Source organism: Sphaerodactylus townsendi, linkage group LG03 (genome assembly GCF_021028975.2).
Source record: "Sphaerodactylus townsendi isolate TG3544 linkage group LG03, MPM_Stown_v2.3, whole genome shotgun sequence".
NCBI classification, from domain to species: domain Eukaryota; kingdom Metazoa; phylum Chordata; class Lepidosauria; order Squamata; family Sphaerodactylidae; genus Sphaerodactylus; species Sphaerodactylus townsendi.
The window spans coordinates 109,820,902-109,843,018 of record NC_059427.1 but is presented as its reverse complement, the minus strand read 5'-3'; positions in this window follow the sequence as shown (position 1 = coordinate 109,843,018).

Below are 22,117 nucleotides of genomic sequence, written 5' to 3'. Positions count from 1 at the left end.
AACAAACCAAAACAACGGTCCAGTATTTGGTGGACCTGCAATGACGGAAAAACATTGATCCCAATGAATTTTTGTTATTTTTACATTGATCAAAATAAAACCACTATAGATCATATCTTAGTCTATAGGCAGCACCCAAAAACCACACATCCACTACTTAGCATAAGTGTGTAGAGAAAGGATAAGAGGCAAAGTTTTCTGGAAATAATCATGATTTTCATTCATGGTAGAACCATGGTGTATAGGGAGAGGGGAATAACCTTCCCACTGTGTCATTCCCTGATCTCAAATGGCCCCACCATATACACTCAGATAGTGAAACTTTTATGTTCACAATTGATGCATGCCACCTCATGGGGTTTTCAGATAAGAACCACTTACTTGCACATCACAGTACCAATCTGAATCAGACCTGCACCTGCCTGAGAATTAGCTTTCGACATGGAATTCCCGCAGCATTCCTAACAGGATCCAGGATAGATTTATAAAAAGTGTAACATGCTACTGTGGAGGGCCCTTGTGGTCTCTTCCAACTCTATGATTCTATATAGTTAGGTCACATGTTGCCTTAGCCTTTGGCAAAGAAGGGAGGGAAAAGAACATTTTGACTTCTGATACATCTCATCATAACTTTATGGGCCAAATTCAGAGGTGGGATGCAGCCCACTCGCACCTATTCCGGTTACTAAAATTTTCTCAGTTCAGAGAACCGGTTATTAATGATTAATTCCACTAGGGACAAGGGGGTCATCTCTGTCCCTGGGTACAACAAATCTCGTCAAGTGGGGGATGCAAAATCGCCCCCCAGGGCCCCCTGCCCCCCATGGCACCCCCCATGTGTGTATGAACGGTATGAAATAATACAATGTATAGTAATTCTATCTTTTTGTTCATTGGTATAAAGGTTGGGAAAGTATTATAGGTAAAGATTTTTTCTTTTCTTTTTTCCCCTTGAAATTTATATTGGAAAGAGGAATTTAAACTACTCTTTTAGGTTAAGGATTTTGGATCTCTCCCTCTGTTATTTTCTTTCAAGTGGAATAGATAAAGGAGTTATAGGAATCTGAAGGGGAGGTAGAAAGTAGGGAGGGAAATATGGGAAGGAGGGAGGCAATATAGGATGTTTTAGTTGGGGGGGTTGAGAGAGATAGACAATTAGATATGTTTGTAATATGTTAACAATTGTAAACAACTTTTGGTTTCTCTCTTTACTTATGTTATTATTTAAAATCAATATAATTATATAAAAAAGAAATAATACACTGCCATAAGGTATATTGCTTTTTTAATACTTTAAACAGTCATTATTTGACTCTAGAGGCAGGGCAAAGGGGAACTGCACCTGGGGCGCGTGCGCCTTGCGTCTTTGCCACAACCCCGCCCAGGATTGCCCCGCCCCTGGAATGCCTGGCCACGCCCCCGTTGTGCCCCGCCCAGCGCCATTGGCGCTACACTACTGTTTGAATCCCACCCCCATCGGAACCTGTTACTAAAATTTTTGAATCCCACCACTGGCCAAATTGTATGCAACAGCAGTGACGTAGGTATAGATTTTTAATGGGGGGATTCAGGGGGGGCCATGCCCCCACCTACTCTTGGGGGCATGGCCACACCTCCCAAGCCCCACCCTGGCCTCAGTGCTTAAAAAGGCAGCTCTCTGAGGCCAGCTTAATAACAGCAGACTCCCCTGCCTTGCCCGCCCCGCCCCGTCTCACCCCACCCCCCACCGGCTGGGCTTCTCTAGCTGGTATCCAGCAGTCCCTTCTCCCTCCCCTCCAGGCAGAGGGGGAGCTAGGGAAAATGGAGCCCGGTGCAAAATCTGAGGTTTGCGCCCCCCTTCCCCGGGCGGCTGCTGTGATGCTGGAATCCACCCCCAAACAGCATCACTTTCAATGGTGTTTCAGCTAGGGAGCCCAGATTCTCCTTTTAAATCCATCTTAAAAGGAGAATCTGGGGTCCACAGTTAAAACAACATTGAAAGTGATGCTGTTTTGGGGTGGATTATCCCCCACCCTGAAACAGAATCACTTTCAATGTTTAATCTGGGGACCTCAGATTCTCCCTTTAAATCCATAACGAAGGGGGTGGATTTAAAAGGAGAATCTGGGGAAATTTGGAGGGTGCCTGCTGTCAGGGGTGCAATTGTTAAGCTAGCAGCACCAAACTTTCAGGGTATCTTTAGGAGACTCTCCTGATGATACCACCCAGGTTTGGTGAAGTTTGTTTCAGGGGGTCCAAAGTTATGGACCTTCAAAGGTGTAGCTCCCATCTTCTTCTAGCTCCCATTGGAAACAATGGGGAATGGAGCACCCCCTTTGGGAGTCCATAACTTTGGACCCCCTGAACCAACCTTCACCAAACCTGGGTGGTGTCGGCAGGAGACTATCCTGATGATACCACCTAGGTTTAGTGAAGTTTGATTCAGTGGGTCCAAAGATATGGACCCTGAAAAGGGTAGCCCCATCTACTATTAGCTCCCATTGGAAACAATGGGGGATGTGGGCACTCTCTTTGGGGATCCATAACTTTGGACCCCCTGAACCAAACTTCACCAAATCTGGCTGGTATCATCAGGAGTATCACCTGATGATAGCCTGAAATTGTGGTGCCGCTAGCCTAAAAACTGTGCCCCCTGCAGGCCGAAAACAAAAAACACTTTAAAATACAAAAAACCCACAAACCGGGAGGCGGAGCTTCGGACATGCAATGGGGGGTTGAACCCGAGAACCTCCCTTACCTACGTCCTTGTGCAACAGTCATAAAATCACTATTGTGAGGGGAGCATATTGCTTAGGGTGGCCAACTAAGGCTTGGGAAATTACAGGACACTCCGTGGCAGTCCCTGGCTACGATGGGGTTGGGGGAGAAGAAGCTCAGCAGGGATATGATGAAATTGATTCCACCTTCCAAAACTGCTTTTTCCTGCAGGGGAACTGGTGTCTGTAGTTGAGAAATCATTCGTAATCCTGGTTTCGAATTCCAGGTTTACTACAAGTGACTCAGGCCAGGATCCTTGAAACAGGCTCTGGATTGTTGATCAATAGCATTTATTGGAAAGGCAATGAGGCACACAGCTTGCAAGAAGCCAGTTCTGCCAGACCTGGCTTTTGTGACCCCCTTTATCCAAAAACAATCCCCCCTCCCATTTTCCCAAAGAATGTGAGAAAGAGTTACATTGGAGCCTAAGTGTACCCCAGGGTCAGCAACAAATAGAGATAAAGCCACCTGGCCTCCTGCCCCCACGGGAGCAATGGAAACATCTCATTTCCCATGGGAGTAGAATGTGTCAGGGACACGTCTAGTGATCTACCAAGCATGTGAAACCATGAAAGTAAGATCAAGGAAAGAACGTTCCATTAATACAGTGGTTACATCTAACAGGCAGATTACATATGTCTAAAGGCAATTACATTGACAGGAATGCATATCAATCACCTAGATACAATCACCCTCTGTATTTTATATAGCCATGGCCTGGAGTTAAGAATGCACCTCAATCAACAAGGTGCCTTCCCTGACATGGAGTAAATGGCCATATACACTCTAGGGCAGGAGGAGCATGTTTCATGTTTCTACCTTTGATGGTACAACGTAACTTTCTAGATTGAACTCTCTTTTATAAAACTTGGTTCTCATAGGGATATTAGATTATTAAGATACGTCAACAATAAAAGCTTGCAATTGAGGACAACAATGGTGCTCATCCAACTAGCCTCCCCTCCCCTCCTCTTTCCTTTTTCCCCCCCTTCAATTGTTGTGAATGTGGTTTTAAGGGATATGGTGCAATTTTAATGGTAATCACTTTGCGGAGTTAATGTTGCTAGGATATGTTGAAGGATGTACTGATTTTACTGATTTTAATTGATGTTGCACGCCATCTGGAGCCCATTTGGGGAAGGGCTGCCTATAAGACAAATAAATGAAGCTAAAACTTTAGTGTAGTCTATGACTAATCCAGTATGATTGGACAGTCTTAAAATGGTATATTTCCAGGGGTGACTGGTGTCTTGCTTTGCCAACAAGACTGGAGAAAAAAATGCCCTGCCCCTTTAATGTGTTGAAATAGACAGCTGAAACTTTTGGCATAGAGGTATATCACATCACCTCGTAGGCAACATCCTACTAAGTCTCAATTAAGGGGACAGGGCACTTTCTCCCAGCATTTGGCCACCTCACGGGTGTCTCCAAACAATAAGAGTTGTAAAACTCCCACCTTCCCTTCTCTTGCGTCCATCCACTCAAATCTTTTATTTCCTAGCCTACTTTAGTTCTACTGATGACAACTATAGAAGCACAAATACCATAGGAAGCTCTTGCAATGTCTTTGGCTAATGAAATCATGCAAATCCTGAAGAGGGGACTAATTGACCAAGAATATCAGACTCAAATTGAAGAAGCCAGAAAGTTCTGTTCTCTGTATTTCAGAATCTCCCTCAATATTGGCTGTGTGGCTAAGTACCTATTCCAGTTAATGGAACCCAGCCAACACTGGGCTATTACCCACACTAGATCTAATGTACTGCCATCAGCCATTCTTCAAGGGCGACAGCTAAAAATTCCATTTCAAGAAAGAGTCTGTGCATGCAGCATGAATAGTGTAGAGTCACTTGACCATATCCTGTTGCATTGTCCCAGTTACATGATTCTTAAAACCAAGCTATTATCTCCTATACTAGATAGCAAAAAGGACTATTCAGACCAACAAAAATTGTATATTTGCTGAATAATGATAACGGTAATGTATCTGAGATAACTGCTAAATTCTTATCATATGTCATCAAGATGCATGTATAAACAGTGGGTCGGCTATAGGCTGTTCTTGAGTATGTTTTATGAATATTTATTTTTCTTTTCTTGCTTTGTATAATATACCAATAAAAGTGGATTGACTGATTGAACTAAATGCTACCTCCATATATTGAAGCTGTGTACCTATGAATATCATTGCTGGGGGTCATCCAACTAGGAAAAGCTCTTGCCAAACCTTAATTGTAAGCAGTCAAGTTTTCTTTGGGCTGACGATTGTTAGAAGCTGAGTATTTCACAAAACAGAACAAAAATTATTAAGGTTACAAACTGAGTATGAGGTAGAGAAGGGATCAGAGCTCCAAAATACTCCCCAACCAAATTTCCACTTAATTTATCTCAGTGTTTATTTCCCATCCTCCTCCTCCTCCTCCAAATGAATTCTTCTTTAACCCTAAAAAAAAATCTTGTCCAGATTGTATCCAATATTCTCTTAGATATTATTTGTGGCAAATATTTCATCAACTCATTATGTGTCCTGAAGTAACGTCCCACAAAATTAACTGCTCTCAAATCAATTCCTTCAATTAACTTATGTAAAATATTTCCCTTTTAAACAACCTTACAGAAGATAGTGTGTTCTTCTACTCTAGGAACAGAGCTGTGCGCCTGCAGTAGTGCATGTATCTTCAGAGCGGTAAATGGCAGCCATTTGTCACTTTCCCCCTTCAGATTGTGCACGCTATAATAAGTCATAGGGAAACATCTGAACAATTTACAAGTGAAATTCATCCCAGAGCTGTAGTTTCTAATAGGAGTTCCTTTCGCAGAATGGAGAAGAAGTTTCCAACAGCAACCAGAAGAGTACCGTATTGATGTTTGCAGAATAAAAGGCATATTCTACTTAGCATGCCTATTAACATGGAAAACAATAGCAAGAAAGGCCAATTGAGAAGAAAGCCTAATATTATTCTGGTAGCAATTCAAGCAAAATAATTAGTGGGCCAAGGAAGGAAACAATATAGAGCAATATAGACCTGCATAGTGAAGGAAGGAAGAGCCTATCATTAATTATAGCTCCTTTGCTAATTCTCTTTTCCTGGCAAATGGTCTTCACATGAACTGGGAAGAATGCAATGCTATTTCAAGCACGGCTTCTATTAATACAACTTTTGGAAAACTGATATGAGTAAATGCATAATGTGTGGAAATAACTTAAAATGCCAAAGGTTTTCAATACAGCTCCTCTTTCATAAATATTCTTCACTTTAAAGGGCTAAATCACCTTCAGATTACCGTAATAACCTGGATATCTTATAATAAACAGAAGTTCCAGGTAGCCATGTTGGTCCAAAGAAAAAATCCAAAACCAAAAGCAGTATAATACTTTTTATTAGGATCAAATAAAGCCAAGTATTCCATGCTTAGAGCTTCAATGTAAGAAAAGGAAAGGTGTGATCAGCCAGAAAACCCCAAGACTATAAAATGGGAACAATTCCCTAAAACTCATAAACTCTATTCCCCCAAGCACCAAAAATCTTCCTTTGCCCATAAAGAAAAATTCCAGAAGAGCAACTTAATGTAGTAGTAATCTAAACAACCAGAAGGGGGCAAACAACTAGAATATAACTAGAGACATTTTTATTTTTTTGTCTACTGTGCTCAAGGCAAGCTGTTTTTAACTAGAAAAGCAGTTTGTCCATTCAGTGATTAATTGCCATAAAAACTTAAAAGCACTTCTGGATGTGTGTGCTTTTCTTCCTTACCTGAACTATGAAAGTAGGACTGTGACCTAAATTTGTGTCACAGAAAGAGCAAATGTCTGTAGCATTTCAGACATAAAAGCATTAATAATAACACATTCAATGTAACACAGTGGGAATTTTTCTTGTATTTTCTGCAGCAAATGTTGAGTCATTTGTATGGAATCAGAGCATCCACATGGTAATTTTCTCCACATTTTCCTGGCCCCATCCTCTTACTCCAAGGCTGCCATTCTCCCATCACTCAAAGACCTTTTCAGTATTATTTTTTATGATTTATGATTCAGCATTTCTTTATGATTAACATATTGGTATAACGATATATCCAATTCAATTACCAGTTCTAAGCTGTAGAGATACAGAAATGGCTGCAAGGAACAGGGTGTTTTTGAAGCATCAGTGAGTACTAGGAAGCTTTTGGAAATCAGGTGCCCTCAAAACTGGTGAAATTGTGGGCATCTGTGTTTTTTTAAGTTGGTTACATGTAGTCTGGCACTCTGGTGTCCAGTTTATCCTGTAGGGCTTTCTTAGTTAGTCCACAAAGAGGTGTTATTAATGGTACTAAGCTTAGGAATAAACCTCTGTAGTAACCATCCACCCCGATGAAAGCTCTCACTTCCTTTTTGTAGTTGATCTACTTGTGAATGTCCTGCACCTTGATCCAATCTGGTTTTAACATCCCTCCTCCCAGTATATGCCCCAAACATTTCTCCACTGTGTGAACAAATGGTGGACTTGATGGGCCTTGGTCTGATCTGGCATGACTTTTCTTATGTTCTCATGCTCTGTAAGTTCCCTGGCTTACTAGGGAGCCAGGTAATATTGAATGGACTGGAAGGTTATTAGAGCAGTGTTGGCAGAGAACTTGGGATGAATCAGACAGAGCATGCCATGGAGCCCATTTATGATGGTGTTAGTGGCAACAAAGACTTTCTCTTCTGCCACTGTTGTATCAGCATCTCACCCAGCTTGTTTAAAGTGGGTTGTGACTTGACAACACCCAAATCCAAATCCAATCCGCCAGTGATGAAAATTGGGACCCAGCTGTGATGTTTTTTGCAAGGTTGTTTGCTGACAAAATCTCTCTTATCCATTCTGATTTGGAGGCCAAATTGAGGGCAGATCTGGTACCTGTAGTGTAAGAAGCACCTGCTTAAAATGAATACTTTCAGATTGATCCTGCCTATGGATGATGACAGGATTCTTGGGAGTGTGAGAACCACTACCTGAACTCTGGACCCATGCCCATACTGACGTTTAAAATCTTGCCAAGAAAAAATATTAGAGTCAGTTAAAATCATCAACTATTGCTTGATTGTGGAAGCTCTTCCTACGCCTTTGAAGGAGACAGTTACTAAATTTCTACACAAAAAACCTTTATTAGCTTGGGCTGAGACCACCAATTATAGGTCAGTCTCTAGTTTACCTTCACTAGGTAAGGTGATTGAGTATGTAGTGGCAGAACAACTTCATAGTTTCCTGGATGATATATTTGTACTTCAGTCTGGTTCAGGTCTTGGTTTGGTACCAAGATGGCTTTAGTTTCATGGATGGATAATTTTTGTTATTTTTTTTAAATTAAATTTATATCCCACCTGTTCCTAAGCAGGGTTGGGCTCTGGGTAGCTTCAAAAATTAAAATATAATAATACAATAACAAGCAATAAATAATATGATTAAAACCTAATAACATATAAAAATACAATCAATTGATAGCAAATAAAATAGCAAAATCCTAATGTTTCAAGTTGGACAGGGGAAAGTCTTCTGTGTTGATACTGTTGAATCTCCCCGTGACTGTTGACACAGTTGGCAATTCAATTCTTATCCATCAGCTTGAATGTGGAGTTGGTGTTAAGAATATAGCAATTCAGTGGCTTCACACTTTTCTGTCTGAATGGACACATAGTCTCTACGGAAGATGCTAAATCAACTGGGTGCTGGGTGGAATTTATCTTAAGGAGTGCCACAGCATTCTATTCTTTCACCCATGCTCTTTAATATATATGATGATGCTGAAGCTTTGTCTGGAGCTCTGAGTTGTGTGTCATCAATATGCAAATGATACCCCACCCCATATTTCATTATCAAAGCCTCCAGATGCTTCTGTCTTGTTTGTGAACCAGTGCTAAGCTGCTGTGGTCAGATAGCTGAGGCAAAACAAACTGAAGCTGACTTGAGACAGGACAGAGGCAATACTGGTTGGGAAGGCTGTTTTCTAGAGGGACTGGATCCTCATGTCCTAGATGAACATTGGCTTTTTCAGAGCAATTTAAGAGTTTGAGGGGGTTTATGGACCCTGCCTTTCTATTTGAAAAGCAGATTGGAATGATGGCCAGGAGCACATTCTGTCAGCTGTATCTAATTAGCCAACTCTCTCATTGCCTAGTCCAGGGGTAGGGAACCTGCGGCTCTCCAGATGTTCAGGAACTACAATTCCCATCAGCCTCTGTCAGCATGGCCAATTGGCCATGCTGGTAGGGGCTGATGGGAATTGTAGTTCCTGAACATCTGGAGAGCCGCAGGTTCCCTACCCCTGGACTAGTCTCAGCCAAGCTGACCCATGCTTCTGTAACCTCATGGTTGGATTACTGCAATGTGCTCTATGTGGGGCCTCCCTTGACTATGTGGGACTTCCCTTGTAAAGAACCCAGAAATTACAAGTGGTCCAGTCCAGAATGCAGCAGTTTGGCTATTTTCAGGTGCTAGTTGCTGGGAACATGGTTCCCATGTTGAAATAGCTACATTGGCTGTCAGTCTTTTTCTTAGATCAATTCAAGATACTGGCTATGACCTTTGAAGCCCTTCATGAGCTGGGACCAACATATTTGAAGAACTGTCTCCTTCCATAGGTCCTTGCGTGACAACTATGGTCATTAGGCAGTCATCTGCTGGCTATCTGACTGGTTAGGGTGGCCCGTCTGACATCAACCACAGCCCAGGCCTTTTCCATTGCATCACCAGCTCTGTGTAATAGTGATATGAACAAATAGTTTGTAATGTTTTAAGCCATTGTATTTAATCATATAAGTTATATGAGTGTAATTCACTAGGCACTAAGCACTTCAGAAACTTATTTTTGTTGAGAAAAACAAAACTCAGAGCAGCCCGACACTGGCCTTGAGTTGAAAGAGAACAGGGCCCCACCAAGGAGATAAGGAATTAGCAGAAGCTCACAAATACAGATAACAGTAAAATAGAAACTTAGTTGTTATAAAAACCTTTGCGTAAGATGTTTTTAACTTAAGTTGCACCAAATATGGGATGGAAAGGTGTGGTAAAAGGTGGGATGAAATGACCGGGTCTGCACGTCTTCTTGACTCAAACCAATAGTCAGAAGACAAGGAGGAATGTTTGTAAGAAGGTATAAATTATGTTACACAGGCAGCAGCTCTTTGAACCTCCTCCCTGTTGCTGACAGAGGAGAGTTCCCTCTTCTGCGCAGAATTGAACAATAAAACTCTTAACACTGAAGAAGCTTATGGATGGTTATTTGTGAGTAACCGGACAGAGCTTTTGCTCTAAGGACAGGGCCCTGACCTGTCCCTAACAATAGGCTCCCTGAAAAGGTTAAGGGAGCCTGCTCCATGGAAATCTTCAGAAGGTGCTGCAAGGCTTGCTTGTTTGTCAGAGCTCTGGGGGAAGCTGCAACAGCAGGGCTTTTTTAAGGAGGGAGGGAGAGAGATTTAGGGTTTGCTATTTAAATTTGGTTTACACTGAAAATGTTTTAAATTATTATTTTATGCTGCCTTGAACCAGAAGGGAAAATGGGATATAAATGATTTAGAACATAAATAAATAAAATAAAAATCAAACTAAACTAGGTTTGAGAAAAATCACAACAAACGGGGGGAAAAAACTAAGAGTAGATAACTGGGGATAATGTCAAGCAGATGCTCTTCAGAAATCTGTTATAGTTTAGTCACAATCCTCCCATGTGGAAGTAGCCCTAGATTGAATGTCATCAAATGCACAAACTCGACAAAGGTTATGATTTTCTTACTGTATTAAAATCAATGCAAAATATTGCTGTGGGCTTCAGTAAGAGCAAGATTGCCCCCAAGTATGTTGTGCTGGTGATAAAAAAACACACTGATGTGTTAATGTCTTTAAAGGTTCCACAGCCTTCTTTGTTGTATTGATATGGCTCCCTATGTACATACACAGATGTCCCTTCCACATCGCAACTTTCCATATCGCAGGTTCGGCTTATTACAGGTCGGTGCCAGACACCCACCCACCCCCAACATGAGCACCCCCCAAAGCAGGCCCTGGTACCATAATGGGGCACCGATGAAAAGGCCCCCACATCTGCTGCTATTGAGGAGCTGCCAATGCTGCTATCTGCCACCTCCGGAGGACACCCAGAGGAGATAAATAGATGCTGCCACACACAGGCTACTAGAAAAATCTGCAGGCCCGCTGCTTGCCAACACCTGGAGGCAGCTGTCTTGTAAAAAAATTTAAGAAGTTTTTCAGATCATGGGGGATGCTGTGCTCCTAACCCCAACGATGTGAAAGGGACAATTGTACCCACCACACTTCTATGTACTTCACGTAGGTTGACAAACAGCCTATAAAAATGCAACTCAGTAAATCAGTTGATTTTTTTAAAACTCTTCTGCTTCCCATCTCATATTTAGGTGCTCAAAGATTATGTAGAAACATCACCAACCTGGTTAGAATTGAGATTCTTTCCTTTGCCTTAGGAAATTTTCCCTGTTGCCAGGACGAAGGCTCTTGGTTATGTACAACATTCTGATGATGCCTGTTTTGTCAGAACATGTCAAGGATTTGGAAGGCACAGTGGAAGTTATATAAACTTTTGTTCTATTAATCTTTGAATGCTTTGTGCCTGCTCAGCAGTTAGCTGTGTCAGAGCGTGTAACCCATGAAATTTAGACCATTTGCTCAATGTCTGCCTTTGGAGAAATGAAGGTACATATCTTTAAAACTATACCCATTGAATTATTTATGCCTTTCCTTTGTGTGACTAAAATATTCCTTTCCTTCATCTGGAATATCTATCTATATATATAAAAATCTAACCGTGCGTTTGTGGGTGACAGATAATCTTCAAAACTACTCCACCGACCACCCTGCAATTTCCTGACACCATCCCTCATGGCTCCTGCCAGGTTTGCAGCTCCTTTCCCCGATCAGGGACCGTCCCTGTGCCCCATAGGGACGATTTTCCCCCAAACCACCAGCTGCGCATGCCCAACCACCAGCCGGACTCGCAGCCTCCCCCTCCCCCCCACCCCTCCTCATACTCTGGGCCGGCTCCATCCAGCAGCCGAATGTGCCCGCAGTGCACACAGAGGCGTTCCTCCCATTGGGCAAAGTGGGCAGTTGCCCAGGGCGCCCCCTTTTGGGGGGCGCAAAAACTGCAGGTTCGTTTGTGAGATTTTTTGTATTTTCAGGGGGTCCAAAGCTAAGGACTCCCAAAGGGGGTGCCCCATCACCCATTGTTTCCAATGGGAGCTAACAGAAGATGGGGGCTACACCTTTGAGGGTCCATAACTTTGGACCCCCTGAACCAAACTTCATCAAACCTGGGTAGTATTCTAGGAGAGTCTCCTAAAGATACCTTGAAAGTTTGGTGCTGCTAGCTTAACAATTGCACCCCTGACAGCAGGCACCCCCCCAAATTTCCCCAGATTTTCCTTTTACCTCCCCCCTTTGGCATGGATTTAAAGGGAGAATGTGAGGTCCCCAGTTTAAACATTGAAAGTGATGCTGTTTCCCCCAATTGGGGGGACTGGATACAACACCATAAAATGTTTTCATAGCAGTAATAAAACATTTTGAAAGCATTTTGAAAATGTTTTCAAAAAAATTATTTCTGCTGTGTGGCATGGCCTATTGCTGAGTTCAGATTTGTGAGTTGGGGCATGTTCTATAATGTGATGGTGACTTTGAAATGACCTGATGTAAAAAATTATTGCTTGGTCACAGTGGGGGAGGGCGGCTGCCCATGGGGAGGGCGCCAAACTCCAGTTTGCCTAGATATGCCACTGGGCGTAGCTACAAGGGGGCCGGGGGGTGCGTGTTGCACTGGGCACGCACCTGGGGTATCAAACTCAGGTTTTGCCCAGGGCTCCAGTTTGCCTAGTTACGCCACCGAGTACACATGACCCAAAACGAAAAGCGCCCACAACGCTCCCCCCCGTCCTTTGCTTCCATGCCTGCCCCAACACCAGCTGCATATGCCCACCCACCAGCCGGACTCACCCGCCTCACACCAGCAGCCTCCCAGACACCAGTGTGGTCCCGCTCATCAGTCATGTGGTGCTGCTCCAATTGGGGCTGCCCAGCTTCATCCACCTCAGCAAACAGAGCTGCCTCCAGTGTGTTTGCAGGGAGAAGTCAAAAGAAAAAATGCCATTGGAAAGCCGCTGCCACCGTCGCCTCATCCTCTGAGCCACAATGCTCTACTGAGTAACCGAGCGGCTCTCAGCTCGCCTTTTCCTCCCAGCCTTGATCTGAATATGCTTACACACACACACCCCAGTTTCTCTCCCTTTACAATCACAACTCTGCCTTGCTGCCTCGGCGGAAGGAGCTCCTCCCTCCGTACAGAGGGGTTGAAGCAGGCACAAGCAGACCCAAGAGCCCATTCTGAAAACCAGCATCCTCCACTGCGAGGGATGTACAAATATGACAGATCCACAACTAACTTAACATCTAATATATTCAAAATGCTGATCTGGACAGATCAACGCCCCCCCTCCAGTAAACCAGTGGATTTACACCTTTGCAGTTCTGTCATTATTTGAATGCATGGCATACACATGACAGTTACGCATGGATTTATTACTAGATATGTGAAAACTGTTTATAGAAACTGAGTGTAGAAACTGTGTAGATCCGGCCCCATGCCTATTATATGTTGTTTATACATATATATATATACTAGCGATCCCCGGCCACGTGTTGCTCTGGCTTGCTGTAGTGAAATGGAAAAGGAACAGTACCAGCAAATGAATTGCACATGCCACCACTACCTTCTCAGAGAACCGCACAAAAATATGTGTGTAAGCACCTAATTTCACCATGTTATTACACCTTCAATTCACCAGTTCCCTTCACGCTTATAATGGCTGAAGTGCCTATAAGCAGAGGAATGTCAATTCAGAAGACCACAAACCACTAATCTTTACGACAATTCCTCTGGTGAGTTTTCAGCTGATGATGTAGTGCAGGAAAAGGGGGATGGGGGACGATATGCGGAAGGGCCAAATGGGAAATAGGGAGCTGACATCTGGAATTTCCAAGGAGGTTACTCTCACATCCACAATGCTGTGGCCCACACTGGTGAAATAGGAAAGGAAGGAAAGAGAAACTCTGCCACTTGATACAACATTTCATTCCTCTGCTTATAGCCAATATAGTCATTCCAGGTGTGAAGGGAACTGGTCAACTGAAGGTGTAATCATATGGTGAATTCAAGTGGTTACACCAACCCACACATATGTTTGTGCGTTTTCCTGACCACGTCGTGGTGATGTCTGCAATTCATTTGCTGGTACTGTTCCTTTTCCATTTCACCACAATAAGCCACAGCAACGCGTGGCCAGGTCCGCTAGTTAATAATAAAAAGGCTGTGTTCAGTTTGTGTATCCTTCAGGCCCACTGCCAGCCTAGGATTCTATTCAAACTATGAGATGACTACAGTTCTTGCACTGGTGCTTGTAGTTTTTTAATAATTGAAACCCTTTCATAGCCATAATATGAAGATACATTTATGATTCATTACCCACAATCTCTTTTTGACATACCCACATCAAAATCTGTTTGCCCAATTCAGGGAAATTTGGGGTGGTTTTATGTAGGGTTGGGTCCAGACTAAACTGGCAGTTCACACCGATTCCCCTTTTCTGCTGCAGATGCGCCTCATGTCATTCCTCAGGGTCCCCTATCATCCTGGAGCAGCATTTTGTGGAAATCAGTGCAGGAGGGGAAGTTCCTTCCTCTGGTGGAAAGGTTGTGTATGTAAAGTATCATCAAGTTGCAGCTGATTTATAGCCACACAGTAAGGGTGGAAATGTTAGTCTGGATCAAACCTATATTATCAATTGCATTTTTTAAATCCCAGATTCTTCCAGAGAGCTAAGACCAGCATGCAAGTTTGTCCTTTCCTTCATTTTATTATCACAACAATCCAGTAAGTTAGGTTAGGCTAAGAAAGTGTATGACTGGTCCAAAACTCAGCCAGTGAGTTTTATGACTTGGGGGGATCTGAAGCTGCATCTTTTGAGTCCTATGACTAGCAATCATTCTGCTCTGGCACCACTTATCCAATTATTTCTGTATTACAGAAATCTATTAATCTTAGCAGTAACATTAACAGCTAATAATTGTAAAAGAGTGAGAAGGCAATGATCTCTGTCATACATGTTTCTTTCTAACCACCAGCTGCCTTGTAGCTTCTTCCATTTTGCATTATTATATTTAGATTTAGTCGCTCCTCTCTCCATGTAACCTAAGAAGAAGAAGAAGAGTTGGATCTATATCCTTCCTTTCTCTCTTGTAAGGAGACTCAAAGGGGTTTACAAACTCCTTTCCCTTCCCCTCTCACAACAAACTCCCTGTGAGGTAGGTGGGGCTGAGAGAGCTCCAAAGAACTGTAAGTAGCCCAAGGGCACCCAGCTGGCATGTGTTGGAGTGCACAAGCTAATCTAGTTCACTAGATAAATCTCCACAACTCACATGGCAGAGCGGGAAATCAAACCCGGTTCTCCAGATTAGAGTGCACCTGCTTTTAACCACTACACCATGCTGGCTCTTAAGGAGGAATACATGGTAACTACTTTTTCCTTATTGTTCTGGGTTTGTAGAGACCCCATCCCTCACTGGTGTTCTCAGTTGTGAAAAGCCATAGATTTAAACAATCATCACAACTACTGCTGAAGAGCTCTATCTGCAGTTCACCAGCAGTCCTGTCCAGGGTTACAGACAGTCTAATTTTGTGTGTAGTTAAGGAAAACAGATTAGACGGATCTACCATATAAATGGATCTGTATATTATTTGTGGTGTAGATTAGTGTCCATTAAAAGAGTGTGCGACATTTCAAGTTAAACATGCTCCCATTTTTTTTGTAATCTACCATTTAAATTAATCTACTAACCTAGTGAGATAGAAAATGCTTATGTTTTCCCTGTATCATTCCCAGCACCGCACCCAGCTGACTCAATGGAGCTAATTGGTTTCCAGCTTTAAAATGTTCCACTTGAAATAATCCTTCCGAAGTATCTAACAGTCATTAATGAATATCTGAACCTGAATTATGTTGATGCACAAAAAGGCACAGGGACTCATCCAAGGTCAAGCAGTTTAGGTCCATATACTGGCCTTATCAAAACCTAGCAGTACAACTTGTAAAACAGGAATAGGGAGTCCCTCATTGTTCATGCGGAACAGCGGTATGCCAGACAACTGTGCCGGGCATGAAGAGTTGTTCTTCCAGAAAACTGAGGAACACGCCCAAGATACTGGGAGTGCCATTGGGGCTTGCTACTTCCAGATTGTTTATCCAAGAACAACCTTTTCTTCCCCTCCCTGTCTTATTTACTGGTACATCAGCATCTGCCCAGTTGTATTTTTCCTGTACTTTAGCCAAAAAGATTCCTACCTCTGAATTAGAATTTAGAATCCAGCCCAGGCACAACATTATTTGCAATCAGACCCTCAAAATCCAATCTCACAAACTCTGAAAAGAAAACCCAGATTGAATGGGCTGATTCTAAAACAAGATTTCTGTCCATTCAGAAACACCAGAAGTGAATAGTTAAGCATGCCTCGCTTCCCTTAAGTAAAGTTCCTGAGCTTAGTACCAGAGGCAAAACCCTGGGTGGAGGGGTGGAGCCCTTGGCACCACTTGGCCAGGTCATGTGGAGGGCACATTGGTAAGCCACCATGCCCCCCCCAGTGCCACGCCCAAATTCCATATGGAGTTTGGAAGCAGACATGAGTGCTGAGCTGGCCAGCATGGCTCACCCTGCCCCAAATTCCTTGTGGAGTTCTGATCAGGGTGAGCCTGTTAGATGCTGGGCTCAGCTTGCCCGGGTCCAGCTTCAAACTGTAGGCTCAAAGCCACATGGAGTTCAGTGCAGGGTTGACTGGCTCAGCGATAAGAAGTGGATAAGAAACTTTTCTCCCATAGCTGCAGGCTGCCACTCATCTTCCTCTAAGGTACCCATTTTTTCTATCTGTGGTGCTTTCTCTATCTTTGTCCATTCCTCTCTACATCCTTGTTCTTCAGCTAGTGCATAATCCAAGTGCGTCAGCTGCTCATTCAGCATCTTGTGGTCCAAGCTGCCCCAACAGGGTACTCTGAAGTTGACTTCTGAATCAGCCTTGACCAGTTGACACCCTATACTGAGTCAAGATGCATCACTGTCATCTCTCCATGCTGTTTTAGAACCCTCCTTTGCTATTGAGCGTGCTGGTGTGCTGCACAGGACATATGGAGTCAGTCAGAGTAAGGGGCAAACAGCCTCTTCCCCCCAGCATGGAAGGGAAGCATGAAGCTCCTCCTTCCCCTCACAGCTTTTGGAGATGTAGGGCAATGAGCACATTTTTAAGTCCCCATTCTAAGATTTGACATGAAATTGGGCACGTATGTCCCGACACATTGTGTAATCTGTATTTTGGCTAACTGCTGGCTTTGTTGCTGTTGGAACCCCACTTCTAGTTGAGCTGGTGCTGCTAACACACTGTTTTGGTGCAGTGTCTGTCCAAAGAAACACAGTCCCACACTGATCCCAGTGGTAAGTGTGAGCACTGAGAAGTTTCAGAAGCTAATGCTCACCTAGGTTTGTTCTCTTGGGAGGGCAGCACATTAGAAACTTGCGGCATTGTTTTAGCCTTTGTTTGACTTACAGATATGCAGGTATAGCATAGGTGAAGGCATACAAGCATTCCCACAGGGCAATAGATCCACCACCCCACATCAAATTAAGAGAGACCCTATATCCCCCCCACTTGTTCTTCCCTCTTGCATCTTAACCACTTTTGCTTTTCATATAGACACACATCTGTCCAGACCTTCCCTCTGAGCCCTGATAGGCTGCCTGAGCTGTCAGTTCCATAATAATGTAGGATGAACTGAGTGGCAGTAATCAATGATATACAAATACCATAGATAGCAAAAAATTTGAGAGCGTTTTTTCAAGGTAGTACCATAATAGTAATTGTGTGATTCACTTTGTAATCTATGTTAACAATGACAAATTTGCCCAATTTACAGCCCAATCCAGAAGGGGCAGAAATCCCTCTCGGGATGCAGCGTGGGATTATGAAGGCAAAAGCCTGGATTCAGGCTTAATTACTGAAATAGCATTCTTTGCCTGCGGTTTGAGCCTGTTTTTAGCCTGCTGTTGCATAAAGAAAGCAAAACAAATCACACAGAGAATAAATCTGCACTTCAGTTTTCTAAATGGTAATAACAGTGGTAATTAAGATGGTGAGCACATTGTTATTATTAGCAGTTTTGAATTGTGAGCTATATAATGCAAACTACTACTGTGGTAAAAAGAGCAATATTGTCAGAAATGGAATGATACAGAAAAGAATTTCTCATCTGAAAATATCATAAAAGAACATAAGAACATAAGAACATAAGAACTAGCCTGCTGGATCAGACCAGAGTCCATCTAGTCCAGCATTCTGCTACTCGCAGTGGCCCACCAGGTGCCTTTAGGAGCTCACATGCAGGAGGTGAAAGCAATGGCCTGCTGCTGCTGCTGCTGCTCCTGAGCACCTGGTCTGCTAAGGCATTTGCAATCTGAGATCAAGGAGGATCAAGATTGGTAGCCATAGATTGACTTCTCCTCCATAAATCTGTCCAAGCCCCTTTTAAAGCTATCCAGGTTAGTGGCCATCACCACCTTCTGTGGCAGCATATTCCAAACACCAATCACACGTTGCGTGAAGAAGTGTTTCCTTTTATTAGTCCTAATTCTTCCCCCCAGCATTTTCAATGAATGCCCCCTGGTTCTAGTATTGTGAGAAAGAGAGAAAAATTTCTCTCTGTCAACATTCTCTACCCCATGCATAATTTTATAGACTTCAATCATATTCCCCCTCAGACGTCTCCTCTCCAAACTAAAGAGTCCCAAACGCTGCAGCCTCTCCTCATAAGGAAGGAGACATACATGTTGGAGATGTTTCCAGTCCAAAGCTGTTGTCCTACATATATGGCTGAATTTACTATCCATTGACTTGAATGTTTTGATGGAATGGGCATCATGAATTGATCAGCAAAAAATCTGACTCAACAAAGTCAACGTAAGACTTTTTGAAAATGGCAACATCAACTAGGTACACTTAGCAGAAAGAAAAATTAACAAATATTTCAAAATTTACTCTTTATTGACTTTATGACCATGAGATACTTTAAATACCGACATATTGCTGCATTGTTTCCTACTGATGTAATACCATTTTTTTAAAAAAAATTATTTGTATATACAAAAAACAAACATATGGATCGAGTCAATCTCTGACATCAATCGTCATTATAATTTTACACCATCACATATATACAATCTTTAAAAATATAAAAATATATATATAAAAGCTAAGTAGACCTACTTGTAGTTCAGGAGTTAATTTGCCTTTGGAACATGCATACTATTTCATTCAGTAATCTATATCTCATTTTAATCTCTAGGTTTCTTCCTAAGAGTTTTGCTTACATTTTTCAGACTTAAATTTTATCTTGATAATCATCATATATCCAAATACTTGACATTTCAAGATAATTAATACAAGTCCATCCTATGCAGTTATAACATTAATTAAAATCAAATCAAAAAACAGATGACAAGATCAAGCATACAAACAAACAAAAATCATAATCGCTATGCTTATCGTGTTTCATTTTACAGCACACTTATTGGTTATCTAGTTTAATTACAAAGGAGAAAAAAGTAAGAGATTTGATAGTTTTATCAAGTTTACTTTCGACATTTTACATATTCGATCTTATTGCTTTCATTTGTTGTTTCTTAAATTTATTTCATTTCATTTCCATCTTCTTTCTAGGTACTGGTTGAAGGTCGTCCATGTTTTTTCATACCTTGATGTTGGCAGGTCCTTCAGGTAAGTAGATAATCTATCTATGTCAGGGGTAGGGAACCTGCGGCTCTCCAGATGTTCAGGAACTACAATTCCCATCAGCCCCTACCAGCATGGCCAATTGGCCATGCTGACAGAGGCTGATGGGAATTGTAGTTCCTGAACATCTGGAGAGCCGCAGGTTCCCTACCCCTGATCTATGTCTTTGTATTCTACTAATGTCTCTATCCAGCTGTTACAGTTTGGGTTTTTTTATTTTTCCACTTTTTTGCAATTTGCAATCTAGCTGCTGTTGAAAGGTATAGAAATAGATTCATGTTATTCACTGCTAGGTTATCTTGAAAGATTCCAAGTAGATAGTTTTCTGGGTACATCTCAAATTTTTCTCCTAGAATTTTTTGGGTTTTTTTATGCACTTGGGCCCAGAATCTTTTTATTTTAGGGCAATTCCACCAGATATGAAAGTGTGTGCCTATACTCTTTTTGCAAAATGTTTTTGTTTAATAAATTTCATTTTGTTTGCAATTTCCCTCAGCCATTTTTCCTGTATACCTTTTCTCATTATATTTATTCTATCTTTTATTTGGGTGTTTTTTGGTGTTCTTTGCAGTTGCGTTTCTAATATTCGTAATGTTTCCATTAGATCTTTCTCCTCTTTCTTTTGCTTTTGTCTTACTCTATAGACTTTTTGTGAGAGAACCCCTCTTAGATATGCTTTGCTAGCTTCCCACGTTGTATTTATACAATCTACCGAATTGTTATTTATCTCAAAGAAGTCTTTTAATTCTTTGGCTAGTTCATTTTTTTATGTCCTCTTTTTCAAGTACCCATTCTTTCATTGTCCACGGGATATTGTATTTATAACTATTTGGGGAGGCTAATTCCCAGGTAATGGGTCCATGATCCAATATTATTTTGGGTCCAATTTCAATTTTTGCTGTTTTTTCCATCATTTCCCCATTGGCCCGTACCATGTCAATCCTCGAGAAGGAATTGTGTCTCCATTTTTTCTTCATCGCATCTATACTTTGCTAGTTCAGATTTTTGCAGTATTCAAACATTGTTTATTAGTTTTTTTCTTCTTCTGAATTATATTATTTCAGACTGTAATCTGCTTTGAGTGAGAAAAGCAGACTTTAATATAATAAACACATAAGGTTTTGGTATTGAACAAAACCTTAAATGATCTCAGGCCTTTGTATCTGTGAGACTGTCTATCCCAATATTTTGTTCAAAGAGCTTTATGTTCAGCAAGAATCCCCCTACTGATGGTCCCTGGCCTGAAATTTGTATGGCTGTTCTCGACCAGAACCAGATCCTTTTCGGCTCTAGTCCTAGTCTGGTGGAATACTCTGCCAAGGGAAACCCAGGCCCCGCAGGACTCAGTACAGTTTTGCAGGGCCTGTAAGGCAGAGTTGTTCTGTCAGGCTTATGGTTGAGGTCAGCAACGGTATCCATTCCAACTGGCCTCCCTGTTGTTTCTGCCTTTCTGTTTTTCCCTAATATGGGATTTGAAGATGTACAATTTAGATTTGATTTTAAATTGTTTATCCCTTATTGGAATTTATAGTGCTGGGCTTTAGACAAAATGTTTGATTGATTTGTTGTTATCAATTGATGTGTATGATGCCTTGAGCCCCTATGGGGAAAGGTGGCCTTTAAAATCAAATTGAATTAAAAAAAAGTTAATGTGACTGTATGGATATATAAAACATTTCATACGCTGCACGGATATTTCCTTCTCAATGATATTGTGTAAATCTTTATTAATTAACATTTTGAATTAAGGTAACAACCTCGACTTTCCTTTCTGGAAACCACCCCCAACCAAGCATCAGCAATCTGTGAAAACCAGTAATAGCTGACTGGTTGCCCAGCATCAACCTGAAGGATAAGAATTGGAAACTGAGCTCCTCCAGCTGCTACTCGTTGGGTTTTAATTTGGAGTCTGAGACAGAGAAAATTGACATTCGCAGCTGCTGCTTCTTCTCTGGCAAAATATAGTAATTCTCAGCACTTCAGCCTGTGATCCCTCTGTAGCTGTTGTCACCCTGACCCACAGTGGGTGAGAAAAGTTTTCTGTTCAAGTTGTGTGTGTGTGTGTGCGTGCGTGCAGTTGCCAACAATATTTGCTGAGGAATAAGCTAGGATGAAACCAACTATCTGCCACTTATCAAGATGAGCTTTGTGTTCCCCTACCTTGCTGAACTGAATCGGCAGCAGCTCCCAACCATCATAGAAACATTCTTCAGAAAGAGAAGGCCAGCTGGTTCTTCTTAGGCAGCACAGTCTATAAATCACAGGCTTCTTTGCCAAGCCCTTGAGCTCTTTGCATCTGACATTACCTGTATTCTATACAACTTTGTTTTTTTAAGAGAAAGTGGAAAGAAGATACACATGATGCTAATAGAATCCAGATTCCAGATCCCTTTTTTCTGTTTGACTGGTAGCTACTTTTTAGCTCTGACTTCTGAAAGGACAAAATAAACTAGAAACCAGATGGGAACACAATAAATCCTTTCAT